Raw genomic sequence first — 17,139 nt, 5'->3', positions numbered from 1 at the left:
TATGTGTTCAAGTGAATGTGTGTGTGTGACAACACGCGACTGGTCAGAAAGCAACGTGTAACGTTAGTCTGACATGTTTCTTGACCACTACACCACAGGATTTTAGGAGTCAAAATTGCGTCATCCATCTGACAGTGACTATCGCAACAGACAAAAAAAATCATGTAATCCGATCTGACACAGTGACTAGTTATCAACAGACAAAAAAATTGTGTAAACATCGCCCAACCCTAGCTTCTTCTGTTTATTATCATATATGCATTAGTCAATAATAGTTTTTTTAAAAGCTAACGTTAGCCAATGGAAAGCATTTTACTTACTTTTCTGGGTGCATCTGTGACAGGTGTCTGTTAAAGTTTGAAGTTGTCCCAGTCTTTTCCTCAATTTTCCAAATTTGAACATTTAGCCCGCGAATCATGCACGAGCGTAAAGTGAGTGACGTCAGTGAGTGTGTGGTCAAGAGAGCGAGCGGTAGCAGTGTCTCTGAGGGGAAAAAAATAGATCCCGGCCGGTCTTGGGCACGAAACCTTATATAATATTATATATAAACTTAAATAATGCTCAAGTCCGATTTTATATATCCTCGAGTCTGAGTCCAAGTACGAGTCATCAGTCCGCGAGTCCAAGTCGAGTCACGAGTCCAGAGAATGGAGTCTCGAGTCGGACTCGAGTCCAAAGAATAGTGACTCGAGTCGGACTCGAGTCCGAGTCCAGGACTCGAGTACTCCATCACTGGTCTGTGAAGTTTCAGCTCAAAATACCCCATAGATTTTTTTTAATTAATTTTTTTAACTGCCTATTTTGGGGCATCATTATAAATGTGCCGATTCAGGGCTACTGGCCCTTTAATTCTCCTGCTCCATGCCCACGGAGCTCGCATTTGCCTTGAACAGTGCATAAACAAAGTTCACACAGCTAATATAACCCTCAAATGGATCTTTACAAAGTGGTCGTCATGCATGCGGCATGCATGTGTCGGATTATGTGAGTATTGCATACTGTTATATTGTTTACATTTGATTCTGAATGAATTTGAGGCTGTGCTCCGTGGCTAACGGCTAATGCTACACTGTTGGAGAGATTTATAAAGAATGAAGTTGTGTTTATGAATTATACAGACTGTAAGTGTTTAAAAATGAAAATAGTGACGGCTCTTGTCTCCGTGAACACAGTAAGAAACAATGGTAACTTTAACCACATTTAACAGTACATTAGCAACATGCTAACGAAACATTTAGAAAGACAATTTACAAATATCACTAAAAATATCATGTTATCATGAATCATGACAGTTATTATTGCTCCATCTGCTCCATCTTTTTTTCTCTATTGTTCTTGCTTGCTTACCTAGTCTGATGATTCACCTGTGCAGATCCAGAAGTTACTGGCTGCCCTTGTCTAATGCCTTTCATAATGTTGGGATCATGGGCTGGCATATGTAAATATTGGGGGCGTACACCCTGACTGTTACATAACAGTCGGTGTTATGTTGAGATTCGCCTGTTCTTTGGATGTCTTTTAAACAAATGAGATTTATACAAGAAGGAGGAAACAATGGTGTTTGACACTCACTGTATGTCATTTCCATGTACTGAACTCTTGTTATTTGACTATGCCACGATAAATTCAATTTTTTTTTTATTCGAGGGCACCTTTAACTGTTAAATAATAATAAAAATTAAATAATAAAAGCAATAGGCCTATCACATCTGCAGTCAGCTCATGTGATATTATCTAATTATAGCAGTGAGGAAACTGCTTCTCTAAGCTGCATAGTGGTAACAAATGGAAGATTCCCTCTTATAAAAGAAACCGAATTAAATTTTAGATAAGACAAATAATTATTTGCTGCCATTTGACAAAATATCATGACTTTAATATTGTCCTAATAATCTTTGAACTCCTGTGCAGTTCAAACCAATGGGCTTAACGTATCATTTATCTATTTTTTTCTCTTTATTGCTCTTTGAGTGTTTCAACCTCTTGTCCTTGAACAAGAAACTCATCTGCCTCACAGGAACAGAACGGGTATTGTGAATTCTCCCTTCATACTAGCTGTTTAAGGCCACGCATCTTCCTTCACGGTTTCTTTTCTAACCTTGAAGGTCCTTTCTTTGTGATCAAGCTCCAGCATCAACATGTCACTCATCTTTTAGCAACCATTCACTGCTGTACCGCTTAAGGGGAACATGTGCAAATAAAGTCTGGATAGATGCAAAGAGAAGTTAGCTTTTGAAGTGATAGCAAATATTTGGATTTTAAAGATGTTGCCAACACTTTGTTCTTAATTTAAAACGAATACTGCTACTGGTATGAGTTACTTATAGTTAAAGTTAATGCAAAGGTTATTGATTTCCAAACAATAGCAGTAGCAATTGGAAAATGTCTTGTTTTAATTAATCATCTCACAAAATGAAACGCTTGTGTCGCTTTATTAAAGTTTGCCAGCTTTTCGCTTTAACCCAGCATTCTCTAAAAAAATCATGGATCTCCAAGACAGCATTCCAAAAATATCAAAGTTATGACGGGAATGTGTGATAGATAACTCAACCAAAGCAAACACTGCTCTATATCAGTCAGTGTAAGCATATGCTGATGCTATGCAGCTAGTGGTGCCTGTCAATCATTTCCTATTCACAGAGCTCAAAAATCCTTCAGATGTCATGGGCTGAGACTTCAGCACAGAACCATGCAAATACAATATGTATAATTTAATGGCAGTGACTTAAATCAGTATAAACAGGCTTCTTGATGTTTGGACCGGGTCAAAGAATCTCTCTGCTCCCAGTCAACCAGTGATGGTGTTCAAGAGAGACACCAAAGGCTTTTGATTTTTTTTTTTTTTTTTTGTAGAGAGACTTGTATGTTCATGTTTGTGTGTAAACAACACTACAGACTTTGATTTCTCCTCAAAGCTGCTGTAAACACACACTCCTTTTACCCGCACAAACAGATGAAGACCATAACGTTTCTCCTCTTCAGCCCCCGTTATGCTCTCCGGGTGGCATATTGACAGCTCAATTTGACGCTTTTCTGCTATAGTTAGTGCTGACACTCCCCACACCCCTCAGCTGTCCTAAAACTGATGGCAGACCACCTTTGCATGCGGTTTACCATCAATAGCCTGCATTAAATAGAAATACCACAACAATTAAGCGTAAGAAACTGCATTCTTATTTCTCCTTGTCTTTTGTTTTCCATAGTTGCTATTGATGATGAACACTGTTAGGGAGCGGTTTTGGCATAATATTTATTTTGAACAAATAAATTAAAAAATACATATATATTTTTACAACTCATACTGGTAGTGGTGTTGGTTGTAACATTAGCACATGCGACCTGACATTCATTTACACAGTTTGTAACAGACAAATATGAGAATATTATATTAAAGTTTGAAACATTACGCAAACAAATGCTGAGTTACAGACTTTAAAACAAAACATGTTGCAAAACCCAAACCATTCTCTGCTGTTTCTGCAAAACTAACCTTTCCCTCACCCCTTAGTCTCTCACTGTTTAGCCATACTTACCTCAGCCCACTTAGAGGAAATTTTGTGGTGTGCCCCAGGATGCAGAGATCCAGCCCTAGGCATCCCAACCCCCTCACCGCCTGCCACAGGGCTGGACGTACCTACATGAATGCTTCCCAGGGTAGAGCGGCTGGCATGGTCCACTGCAGCCCCAGCCTGTCAATCTCAATTGGGACAGGATACTCTGCACAGATCATCTGCATGTTTGCTGGCTCCCGACGGCAAGCCTGGAACACCACAGGATGTGACTCAACTGCCAGGAGGCAGAGAGGAGTAGGTAAACAAGTCAGACACACAGAGAAGCAGCTAATGAGAGGTGATGTACTGTATGCACTTGCACTGTAGCTGCTATGCATGTGACAGAGAGATTGCACTGAATAATGTGAGGCTTTGGAGTTTGACAAACTGTTAAAAGCTGGTTTGAAAAAAGCAGTACAATGGTGGGGGGAAATCTTGCTACTGTTGTTAAAATATCCAAGGCCACAAAGTACATACTTTTCCCCCTCCATTTCCTGATTGAAATTCTTCTGTATTCAAATATATTAACAATTTTGACAATTTTATACTCTTTAAAGGAGTCTGTATAAATTCAGTACAAATTAAGTTCAATCAAAAGTATTAATTGTGGCCTCCTTTTCATTAAAAAGTAAAAAATCTGGGTTACAATGAGGCACTTACAATGGAAGTGAAAGGGGCCAATCACTAATCATAAAAAAATTGAATCATTAAAATACCAACTGTTTTAATAGTAGCCACAAGATGTGAACATGCATATTAACATTATTTTACTGTGAAACAATTCTTACTAACCTTTTCTGTGTAGTTTGATCTAGATTTTACAACTTTATTGCATGAACAAGTTATGCTGCAAACCCAAACAACTGCAAAAATTATGATTTAAACATATTGGCAATGGTTGCCCATTTAGATCAAAATATAATCTCATGTGTATTATAAATAATTTTTATGAACATCATTCAACAAATAGTGTTAACTTGAAGGGTTAATTCACCCCAAAATGAAAGTTCTGTCATTAATTACTCACCCTCATGTCGTTTTACACCCATAAGACCTTCGTTCATCTTTGCAACACAAATTAAGATATTTTTGATGAAATCCAATGGCTCAGTGAGGCCTGCATTGCCAGCAAGATAATTAACACTTCCAGATGCCCAGAAAGCTACTAAAGACATATTCAAAACAGTTCATGTGACTACAGTGGTTCATCCTTAATGTTATGAAGCGACAAGAATACTTTTTGTGCGGCAAAAGAAATAAACAAAAAAACAAAAAAAACATTAAAATAACGACTTTATGCAACAATATCTATTGATGAGCAATTTCAAAACACTGCTTCATGAAGCTTAGAAGCTTTACGAATCTTTTGTTTCGAATCAGAGGTTCGGAGCGCCAAAGTCACGTGATTTCAGTAAACACGTCTTTGTTACGTCATAAGTGTTTCGAAATTTCAATGGTTCACCACTGGGGGGCGTGACTTTGGCAGTTTGATACACGCTCTGAACCACTGATTCAAAACAACAAATTCGTAAAGCTTCGAAGCTTCATGAGGCATTTTTTTGAAATCGCCCATCACTAGATATTGTTGAATAAAGTCATTATTTTGTTTTTTGGTATTCTCGTCAATTCATAACATTAAGGTTGAACCACTGTAGTCACACAAACTGTTTTAAATATGTCTGTAGTAGCTTTCTGGGCATCTGAAAGTGTAAATGAACTTGCTGGCAATGGAGGAGTCACTGAACCATCAGATTTAATCAAAAATATCTTCATTTGTTTTCCAAAGATTTAAGGTCTTACGGGTGTGGAACGATATGAGGCTGAGTAATTATTGACAGAATTTTCATTTTTGGGTGAACTACTGTAACCTTTTAACTTTTACTGGACCCATAATATTCCTTCCATGTGAAGTAAATTTAAAAACTAGCACAATAAAGTACTTGACCAGTCTTAAGTCTTCACTCATGTGCTGTTAGGTTTTTTTGGTAAAAGCAACATAATTCAAAACTTCTCAAAACAGCTTCCTATTTAGGTAATATATTTAGACTGTTTCTTCACATTTTACATTTAAATAACTTCTCGCTGTTAAATTTAACCTCAAGCTTTGAGAAACGTACAAGTGTGAGGCAAGAGGATTGAAGAAGGGATGCAATATCACACCACACATTGACTGGTCGCTGTATAAATATTAATCCACCTGTTTTCCCCCAAGTCCAGCAGGGCCCGAACACGATCCGAATGGTTCCATTCACACCTGCAGAAGGTGAGGGTGATGGGATCAGCTTGTGAGAGCCGGTTAGGTGTGAGATGTGTGAATCCACAGGTACAGAGGAGGATGGCACTGAGATTGCAGCAGACTTTTCTCCAGAGAGCTTTAGGGCTGCACGTCAGTCTGCCCACTAAAGAGATTAAAATGCCAAGAGTCATGTGTGGTGATGGTCAGAGCCACTATATATTTACTGACGTACAAAATGACCAATACCATGACTCAACTCACTGTGTCAGGTGTGACTACACACGTTAAAAACTATAATTCCCAGCCCACACCTTTAAAGCGTGAATCTTACGGCCCGCCAGTTTGAGGAAGCGTTCTGCCACTAAAATTCCTTCTGTCAGCTTGCTTTGGATCTACTTGATAAAAGGAGAGAAGCAACCTCAGTGTGGTTTTGGACTCTGCCCAAGGAAAAATCCACAGAGTACAGTGGAATTCACTTCGAAGATTCACTTTTTATGTTTAGGTGCCCAGCCTTATAGCTGATGCTCTCCTCTCACAAGCCCACAAGAGCTATGAAGGATAGATTGAAGTTTATTATGTAACAGCTCTGGATTTTCAAAGGCCTTTTTAGCAGAAACTGTAAGTTGACCCAACTCAATCTCTCTAACCGTATGAGCAATTGTATTCATTGATCTGATCGTCTTACTATGTGTTTCGTCTTTCAGATGTTGTGTAAAGTCACACAGAGCAAAAGTCTGTTCGATTCATGTCGAGATCCTTTTTTTTTTTTTTTTTAGATTTCTCACTCCGTCAGTTAATACATGATTTTGTTAGCCACTGAATAATCTTACTTATTTCTACCAAATATTAGTATGACTTTTAGTAGCTGTCGAGATTATGTTCTGTTTAATTGTTCTGTGTTCTTGTTTTCCCCTTTCTGTTTCTTTGGTTAGGTTATTTTGTTTTCATAGTTACTAATTAGTTTTACCTGCATTTCATTTATTTTGCTCAGTGTATTTAAAGGGTTAGTTCACCCAAAAATGAAATTTTTATCATTAATTACTCACACTCATGTCGTTCCACACCCGTAAGACCTTCGTTCATCTTCAGAACACAAATTAAGATATGTTTGATGAAATCCGAGAGGTATCTGATCCCCCATAGAAAGCAACGTAATTACCACATTCAAGGCCCAGAAGGACATTGTTAAAATAGTCCATACAACCTTAATGTTATGAAGCTACAAAAATAACAAGTTTTTTCAACAGTTTCTTCTCTTCAGTGTCAGTCTCCTACGCTGTTCATGTTGTAGACACAGTGCAGTACTTCCAGGTTCTACATCAAAACGCTGACTCAGTATTTAATTTAGGCTTTTATTCACTTATAAACATTCATCAACGCACACATCAGTTGTGGTAAACGGAAGCTCAAGCATGCTTGCTTGACGTGTGAGAACCAATGAGGTACATTCCAGTGTGTTACGCAGCATGTTTGAGCTTCTGCAAGAACCAGTAACGTTCAGTCAATTGTGTTACGCACCACATTTCAGCTTCTGCATTCTCGTAAGTTACGCAGCACAATGCCAATGATGTTACACAGCATGTTTGAGCTTTCGCAAGAACCAGTATGGTTCATTCTTCTGTAACACAGCATGTTTGAGCTTCCGCAAGAGCCAATGAGATTCATTCACATGTGTTACGCAGCATGTTTGAGCTTCCGCAAGAGCCAATGAGGTTCATTCACGTGTTACACAGCACGTTTGAGCTTCCGCAAGAACCAATGAGATTCATTCACGTGTGTTACGCAGCATGTTGGAGCTTTCGCAAGAACCAATGAAGTTCGTTCTCGTGCGTCAAGCAGCTTCTGTTTATGTTTGCTGATCAATGTTTATATGTGAATAAAAGTTTAAATTTAATCTGTTCATCATATAAAATGATGCTTAACCTGATATTGCTGAGTTCAACATGTTCCTGGGTCAACATTTTTGTTGATCCTGGAACAACATTCAAATCAACCAATCAGATTTGAGGGACAAGTTTATTATTATGTCAAGTTTAGGCTTAAAATCATGATTGGTGCTTCTACATCAGTGTTATTCATCTATCATTTCCCTCTGATTTTTGGGATAACTTATGGGTAGAGTTAGGTTTAGGGGTAGGACTAAATTTTCAGACTAGAATGTTGTTCCAGGATCAACAAAATATGTTTTGCATCTAACTCAGCAATATCAGGACGTGCTAAAATGATCATGTCTCTTCATAAAATTTGGACTAAACCGCTCAATTCATATGGATTCGTTTTACGATCTCTTTATGAACTTTTTGAAAGTCTTACAGGTTTGTAACGACACAAGGGTGAGTAAATGATCACAGAATTTTCATTTTTGGGTGAACTAACCCTTTAAGAAACTCAGATCCTTTAGATCCTTTAGGACTTACACCACACACACAAAGTACAGGATCAATCTCTAAACAGGCTTTTCTCGCTTTGCACCTTTTATTCATACCACTGAAACTGATGTGGAATTCATTCACCATGTCAGCAAGAGTTTTTTGTCCTATATCGAATGCCAACAACGCTCCATATGAATGTTGATTGTGGGGACAATGGCTCATCGAGTACACTGATGTGATGCAATGCTCCATACAGAGGACAACTAATGTGGCAGAACTTATGTGGCTTGTGTCTGAACATGTTACCGCAGCTGTATTTCACCCGGCTCGAGCACAGCCGCATGCCTTAAGACCATCTCCCCATGCGCAGATTAACCTGATTATGGCTATTCTATGGCCGTGATAATCCTGTATGGTGGGTTAGAAGGATATAACCGCACAGGGATGATAAACAGAGCTGCAGTCGTTCGACAGCAGGAGCCCATTCGTAGACAATAGGGTGGTGATTGGTGCTACTCAGCATTAGCAGTGAGAAAGCCCTTGAGTATGACAGGCACTGAGAAGAACTGAAAAAAACTGACAGTGTATATTAAAGTCAATATTCATTCTCACTGAGGGCTAATGAAGGGCCATTTGCTTTTTTTCAATAGCGATCCAATCAAAGTGACTTTGCAGAGGGTCTCTTTCTCTCACAATGTCATTCGCACTGCAGATACAAGGTAAGATTTAGCAGGACACATAAATGGCATCACAGTTGAGAGGCTTCTCTTTCTCATTTGTGGATTTTATCCAACAAATCTAAGACGTAGTAGAATCATGTTGCCATGCATCCAGTCCACTGTTGCTTGCCCATTCTTAAATATTGTCATCCACCAGCTTTGAGGGTGATTAAACTCTAAGGGTTTTTGAATTCCTGTAGGAGGCTTCAGTCTGGCCAGCTAATCCATCAGAACAGCCTAGATGAGTCGTGTGGATCTGTGCCCTAATCAGAATGAATGATGCCGCAGTGATCAAGGATGCAGGTCAATCTCTTTCCAAACTTCATTTACATGAAATGTTCCAGCCTCCGGTACAGCATTCAAACGCCTGGCTACAAGCACGGTTTACCAAATATCTTGTGCCCTTGAGATGTTGTCCCTGTGGACAAAGATGCAAAAGTCAGCAGAACGCCCCTTGGATCATTACAATTTTGGCATATGTATGGTACTCAAAGGCATCTATAGTGTAGAAACTAGCATGTACAGGCAAATTGAACTACATATATATAATATATATATATATATATATATATATATATATATATATATATATATATATATATATATATATATATATATATATATATATATATATATATATATATTTATTTTATTTTATTTTTTTTTTAATAAATGCTGTTCCTTTGAACTTTCTATTCATCAAAGAAGCCTGAAAAAATTTTATTATGGTTTCAACAAAGATATTAAGCAGCACAACCGTTTTCAGCTGTGAACTTCTTTTAAGGAAATCACCTTTTAAGGACTACAACAGGAGGTAAGGACTAAAGGTGCGTTCACGCAGCCTCGTAATTCCTGTAGTTACTAGCTTGTAAAAAGCATTCACGTCCTCGTAGAGCTTGTAATTACAGCTTGTAAGCTGTGAGTTTTGGCCACTATACCACCTGACCGCTGTAGATTCATAGGCGTTGATAGTGGTGCCATGGAAACGCATAATTCCCAGTCCAAGGACGTGGACAGCTCCAAATATAACGTCACGTGTTGTCATCTCAAGGTTCCGGTAAATATGAGGTGGCGTGAACGCAGCATAAAACGAGCTTCTTCCAGGGTTAGTGACATCACTAACCTTAAAATTTACATAAACTCCGCCCCCAAGAACACGCAACAAATGGGTGAGGCTGTGTTATTGCAATACAGTACATAACACAAATGCAATAGCATGTCATAAAAGCAAGATGACAACATAAGTTAAAACCATAATTAAACTAAACTATACCTGTTCTTAGGGCTGTGACGGTGGCAAATTTTTACTACCGCGGTGGTAAATCACCAACAACCGCCGGTGTTGCGGTGGTGGGGTCCAAAGGGGGGTGTGTGTGTGTATATATATATATATATATATATATATATATATATATATATATATATATAAAATCAGAGGTTGTGTTAGACTTGCGTTTCACCGTCATTTTGATGGACAGGATCGTAAAAAAATCCAGCATAATCAATAATTACCTGTAATTTGAATTTATATATTTTGATAAGTCATTTAATAGCTTCTGATTTCGTCAACATTTTCATTTTTATTCATGAACTTACAGGATAAGCAAATAGACATAGGCTATGCATTTATTTATACTATGAAAAGAAAGTTGATCAAATACTGCGTCACTTTTCAGTTATCTTGAACACTTGTCACGGATTGTGAGTGAATGCGAACACCATTTCCTCTTTACTACTGTACAGAACGAAATAAACATGAAAAAAAAATATGTTGAAAGATGTAAGTTAGCTTACTGAAATCTGTATCACATCAGTCATCAGTGTTGCAAACAATTTCACGTAACAATATACCTCAGAAAAGCCATTCGTTGACCATAAACTTATAGTCAGTAAGAAAAATAACAAAACTGAATTATGCAAGTAAACATAAGTAACTTTATTATTATAAAATTGACTTAAACTAGGGTGCTCGTCTGTTTTCATTTTATTCTGGAGACTGAACTCGTGCTCTGCTGCCACACTGGACACACAGATTTTTTCCGTCACTACTAACAAAATTTTTTCGGTTAACACGACCTCTTATATATATTTTATACATATATATATAAAATGTCACACTACTGCCGGTGACACTCCACGACCGCGGTGGCAACTTCACCACCACGGTGGTGTGGTTGTCATGCCTACCGTCACAGCCCCACCTGTTCTATCTTCATGCAGCATATATTCTCTGGCTCCACAAGAGCGATTTATAGATTATCATGACAGAATATGCTAATCAGTGACTTTAAGATAGTTAACGCCACATCAGCTACATAAATTCATCAATTGATGATCATTCAGAAACGTCCTGTTGTCACTTTTTGAGTCTCTCCTTGTCCGACTCCGGTTTGAACATAAAAGGCTGAACAGTTTCTGACATTTTCAGTGAGTCTGTGTGAGGTAATCGGTGCACGAGCTCTTTAAACCCCGGCCTCTTCTTGGGAGCAGCAGCTCATTTGCATTTAAAGGGACATACACAAAAACTGAGCGTTTGTAATTTAACATGCTATAAAAAATTATCTGTGGGGTATTTTGAGCTAAAACTTCACATACACACTGTGGGGACATCAGAGACTTATTTTACATCTTGTAGAAGTGGCATTATATGACCCCTTTAAAAATGATATATGATTAAAATAGTATTGCAGTAAATAACATCATTGTCTTGATCAGCAATACTTTCACACATTAGACCTCATTGATTACATCCAAATGGGAGCATTCTTCATTGTTTGTGAGTGGGGTCTCAGCTCAGTTCACACTTCACAGGGGCCTCCAAGATTTGCAGTACACCGCAGGTAGCAGTCAATTCAGCAACTGTGAACCGGTTTTAAATAAAATAGAAGTGGTGCTGACAGGCTGTATTTTAGTTCCAGGAAAAAGAACCAATTGCTCCTCAGCTTCTGCATACGACGTGAAGAGGTCTATAACAATGTTCACATTTTCCTGTGGCTTGCCGACAATATTCTTCACAAAAAGAATGGTCCACTTTGTGGTATAGCACTTCACTTTTTTAACATCTCTCTTTGAAGATGCAAGAAGATGTATCGTATAATGACATGCTTTTGATATGAAGTGCCAGCATTTAACAGAAGGAAAGCGAAGGGATCTGGCTGAAGAATGATGACAGAGTATCAAAGCAGATAGAGCACTTAAGACTCGACTCTAACTGAGAGCCTCTTACAGCGTTCATCAGATGAGCCATGATCTAGATATGACATTCCTGCCTGCTGCCCCTCATAAAAGTTTTTCTGCCAGCCAACACAAAACTCTGCAACTGTGACACACAACTTGGCGGCCTATCTCCAAAGATAATTGAAAGAGTTTACGAGGTTCGAAAACTAGTCTTGCTCGGGCGGTTTAGAGAACTCATTTTCAGTGGCAATTTACAGTTGATTTGCAGACACTTAAGAAAGGTATAGAGAGGTCTGTCTTATCCTAAAGTTGTGGAGCCTGAGGCCTGTCTGTCCTAATCTGGAGATTGAGGTTCTGATAGCTCTATGTGTGTCTGATTGCTCTCGGTTTCCCTGAGGGGACCTGCCCTCTCCCAAGCTGTGTCCTCCTACTCTTGATTGGTTAGTTTTTTTCCCCCCACATCATTGTTCAGGCACCCTATTTGATCATAACGATTGACAAAAGAAAATAACAAAAGAAGGTATCCGCAAGGCAAAAACTGGTAGCTGTTCTTTTTTTCTTCTTCAAGTAAACCTGAGAAATTGCAGTGTGTGTTAATGATTTGCTATTTTTACAGCAAATGCAAGAATTTGAACTTCTCCCAGCATTCTGTTGTACTTTGTTCTTGTGAGATGTGAAATGTGCAAATGTAGCTGTAGCCTTAATAACAGGCACCGAGAGCATCTCTGGGACTGTTTTTGGTTTTGATTCACACTTTTAAATATATTTAATGTAAAAATAAATAAAACAGTCAATAACTTTAAGACATTTCCAGAGATGCATGATATCTTATTTATTCATCAAAAGGACGCAAATGTATGCAGTACGTTTGCCAGCTGCGCACTGAAAAATAGATAACTCTGCCAATAACAGCATATTGTCTCAGCTTTAAAGTGATGAAAAAATTTGATGTATAATGTGTGAAATATAAAATGTGTGTACATATACAGTTGCAAGAACAAGTATGTGAACCACTTGCAGAATCTGTGAAACTGTGCAAAATTTGAACAAAATAAGAGAGACCAAACAAAATGCATGTTATTTTTTTATTTAGTATTGTCCTGAGTTTGATATTTTACATAAAAGTTGTTTACATATAATCCATAAGACAAAAAATAGCTGAATTTATTAAAATGACCCAGTTCAAAAGTTTGTGAACCACTGATTCTTAAAACTGTGTGTGATTACCTGGATGATCTACAACTGTTTGTTTTTTTTGTTGTTGTGTGATGTTTCTTCATGAGTCTCTTGTTTATTCTGAGCAGTTAAACTGAGCTCTGTACTTCAGAAAAAAATCTCCAGGTCCAAAGAATTCTTCAGTTTTCCACCATCTTTTGCATATTTGGACCCTTTACAGCCTTGACTGAATGATTTTGAGATCCATTTTTTTACACTGAGGACAACTGAGGGACTCAAACAAAAGGTTCAAACATTCACTGATGCTCCAGAAGGAAACACGGTGCATTAAAGGTGCCCTAGAACTTTTTTTAAAAAGATGTAAAATAAGTCTAAGGTGTCCCCTGAATGTGTCTGTGAAGTTTCAGCTCAAAATACCCCATAGATTTTTTTTTAATTCTTTTTTTTTAACTGCTTATTTTGGAGCATCATTATAAATGAGCCGATTCAGGGCTACTGGCCCTTTAATTCTCGTGCTCCACGCCCACAGAGCTCGCACTTGCCTTGAACAGTGCATTAACAAAGTTCACACAGCTAATATAACCCTCAAATGGATCTTTACAAAGTGTTCGTCATACATGCAGCATGCATGCGCCAGATTATGTGAGTATTGTATACTGTTATATTGTTTACATTTGATTCTGAATGAATTTGAGGCTGTGCTCTGTGGCTAATGGCTAATGCTACACTGTTGGAGAGATTTATAATGAAGTTGTGTTTATGAATTATACAGACTGCAAGTGTTTAAAAATAAAAATAGCGACGGCTCTTGTCTCCGTGAATACAGTAAGAAACGATGGTAACTTTAACCACATTTAACAGTACATTAGCAACATGCTAATGAAACATTTAGAAAGACAATTTACAAATATCACTAAAAATATCATGATATCATGGATCATGTCAGTTATTATTGCTCCATCTGCCATTTTTCGCTATTGTTCTTGCTTGCTTACCTAGTCTGATGATTCAGCTGTGCACATCCAGACGTTCTGCCCTTGTCTAATGCCTTTCATAATGTTGCGATCATGGGCTGGCATATGCAAATATTGGGGCGTACACCCCGACTGTTATGTAACAGTCGGTGTTCTGTTGAGATTCGCCTGTTCTTCAGAGGTCTTTTAAACAAATGAGATTTATATAAGAAGGAGGAAACAATGGAGTTTGAGACTCACTGTATGTCGTTTCCATGTACTGAACTCTTGTTATTTGACTATGCCAAGATACATTAAATTTTTCATTCGAGGGCACCTTTAAGAGTTGGGGGGTGAAAACTTTTGAACAGGATGAAGAGGTCCAAATTTTTCTTATTTCACTTGAATATCTTTTTTTTAATTTTTTTTTTTATTTAGTACTGCCCATTTAGTACTGCCCTACAACCATCACAAAAAAACAACAACAAAAAAACAGTCGTAGATCATCCAGGTAACCACACACACTATTAAGAATCAATGGTTCATATACTTATGAATGGGGTTATTTGAATAAATTCAGCATTTTTTTTTTTTTTTTGTCTTGTGGATTATATGTAAACATCTTTTATGTAAAATATCTTACTCAGGACAGTACTAAATAAAAAATAATATGCATTTTGTATTATCTCCCTTATTTTGTTAAAATTATTAACATTTTCACAGATTCTGCAAGTGGTTCACATACTTTTTCTTGCAACTGTATATGCATTCATATACAGTGCAGGATTGGTGTTCAAAAACACTATAGTTTGTAATACATATACCTCAACACTATTGAATATGCAAAAGAAAACACTGCACTGTATAAACTCTCTATCTATAGATATTTATGTTATAAAACATTGTGAAAAGCCGCAGAGAGGCCAACCACCGTAAATAATCTACAGAGTTCGATAGCTCTGAATGGAGTCTAGGTGCACTGGTCAATCATATAATGAGTTCTGCATGACACTGGACTGTATAGGAAAAAGGCACAAAAGAAACCGTTACTCAAAAAACACCATTTCTGGAGACTTGTCAAAGAGCATAATAGAGACTCCGTTGCGAAGTGTAAAAAGATTTCATGGTTAGATCACACCAAGATAGAGCTTTCCAGCCAAAATTGTAAGAGATGCATGTGGTGCACTAACACTGCCCACACCTCCAGAAGTGTGCTGGTGGTGGTGCATCATGCTGTGAGACTGATTTTTATCAGCAGGACTGGGCATCTTGCTAAAATAAAGAGAACAATAGATGGTGCAAAATGCAGAAAAACAAGGAGACATATTTCAGCCTGCTAAAAATACATTTGTGAGAGCGTATTTCAACAGAACAAAGAGGCAAAATGAACATTGGAGAAGCGAAAGAACAAAAAAATTAAATGTTGAAATGGACCAGTCAAAGCCCCGATCTCACTCCAATTGAGAATCTGTCACGCTACTTGAAAATTGCAGAGCACAAGCATCATTCAAACAATTTGAACAAGCAAATCTGGCCATAAGAAAGATTGAAATAGCTCTTGAACTGCGTGCACACATGTCAACGGCTGCAAAAGTATCTTTTAGATGTGCATTTTTATAAAATATTAAACAGCAAAGTTCCTTCAAAGTTGTAATGTATACTGTATACTGAAGACTTCTGCAAAGTACTGTATATAGACAGAAAGCGAATGAAAGCGACAGCATTAGAAAGGTTTTTTTTTTTTTTGTCTGTGTGTGTGTATATATGAGTATTTTGACAGAATCAACACTTCAAAGCAGAGCATCACAGTCATCCCAAGGTCAGTTCAAAGCAAATAAAAGGCACACTCAGCAATGTGAAGATATGTGCATGCACATGGCCCAGACAAAAATGGCAAAATATGTAGTGGTCTTTCAATGGTCTTAACCATTTTAATCACAAATCACTGGTAAGGAAATTAGCAAGAATTGCACAAATACTGTAGGCTGGATACAGAAAAGCCTTTCCTCACTTGTAGACAGCTTTGTATTGGAAGAAGAGAGTCAGTGTTGTTCCACTCAATGTTAATGGCTTCAAACTGTTCACGAGTAGTTGAAAAATGTCTCCCAGTTCATTTGAGTTTAATGTGAGACCAAATATTTACAATAAGGTTCAAATCTGGACTCTGACCAGGACAAAACATGAGCCTGATGGACTTGTTTTCAAGCCACTTCTTGGTTAAAATAACATCTGATCATTCCTCTTTAGACAGCAACTTTCTATTTGTGAGAAGCAAGCCATTCTGCAGTATTCTCTTGTACTTCAAAGCATTAAATGACTTTTCACAGCTCACCAGTACCAGCAGCTAAAAAGGCTCCCCACACAATGACACCTCTTCCTTCCATGCTTCACTGTGGTAGTTATGCATTTATTATATTTCTCAACAGATTTTCGAAGACACCGCTTTGGAGCATCATCATGCAACTTGCATTTCATTGCGATTCATCACTCCACACACAACTTCCCATATTCTGCCAAAAGCTTCATTCTGTCTTTGATGTATTTTTTCCATTTTCAGTGTCTTTTTAAGTAGGGCATTTGGTTAAACTTAGCTAATTTCCTGTCCAATCATTTGTGGATAAGATTACAAGCTTAGCTTTAGCCATTTTGGACTAGGCCCTTTTGAGTGTACATTAAACATACACAAGTATCAGAATCAATACTCAAACCAGGGCTTAGAGGACGAATGTTAACATGCGACTTGAAAACAGAAGTCTTCACCAGACAACTCTGCATTTGGTCGGCGTTAGATGTGCCTCATTGTGAATACAAATCTAAGACGTGCTCTTTAAAATTATTGATCAGAACACCATTACCAGAGCCCTTAAAGGCTTTGCTCTGCATAATTCTCTTATAATTTTGATATTATAAGCTCTTCTTGTTAATAATATTACACGAGTTACAAACTCATCCCGG

The sequence above is a fragment of the Chanodichthys erythropterus genome, chromosome 16 (assembly GCF_024489055.1).
Source record: "Chanodichthys erythropterus isolate Z2021 chromosome 16, ASM2448905v1, whole genome shotgun sequence".
Taxonomy (NCBI): Eukaryota; Metazoa; Chordata; class Actinopteri; order Cypriniformes; family Xenocyprididae; genus Chanodichthys; species Chanodichthys erythropterus.
The sequence above is the reverse complement of the archived record's forward strand: the minus strand, read 5'-3'. Positions refer to the sequence as shown.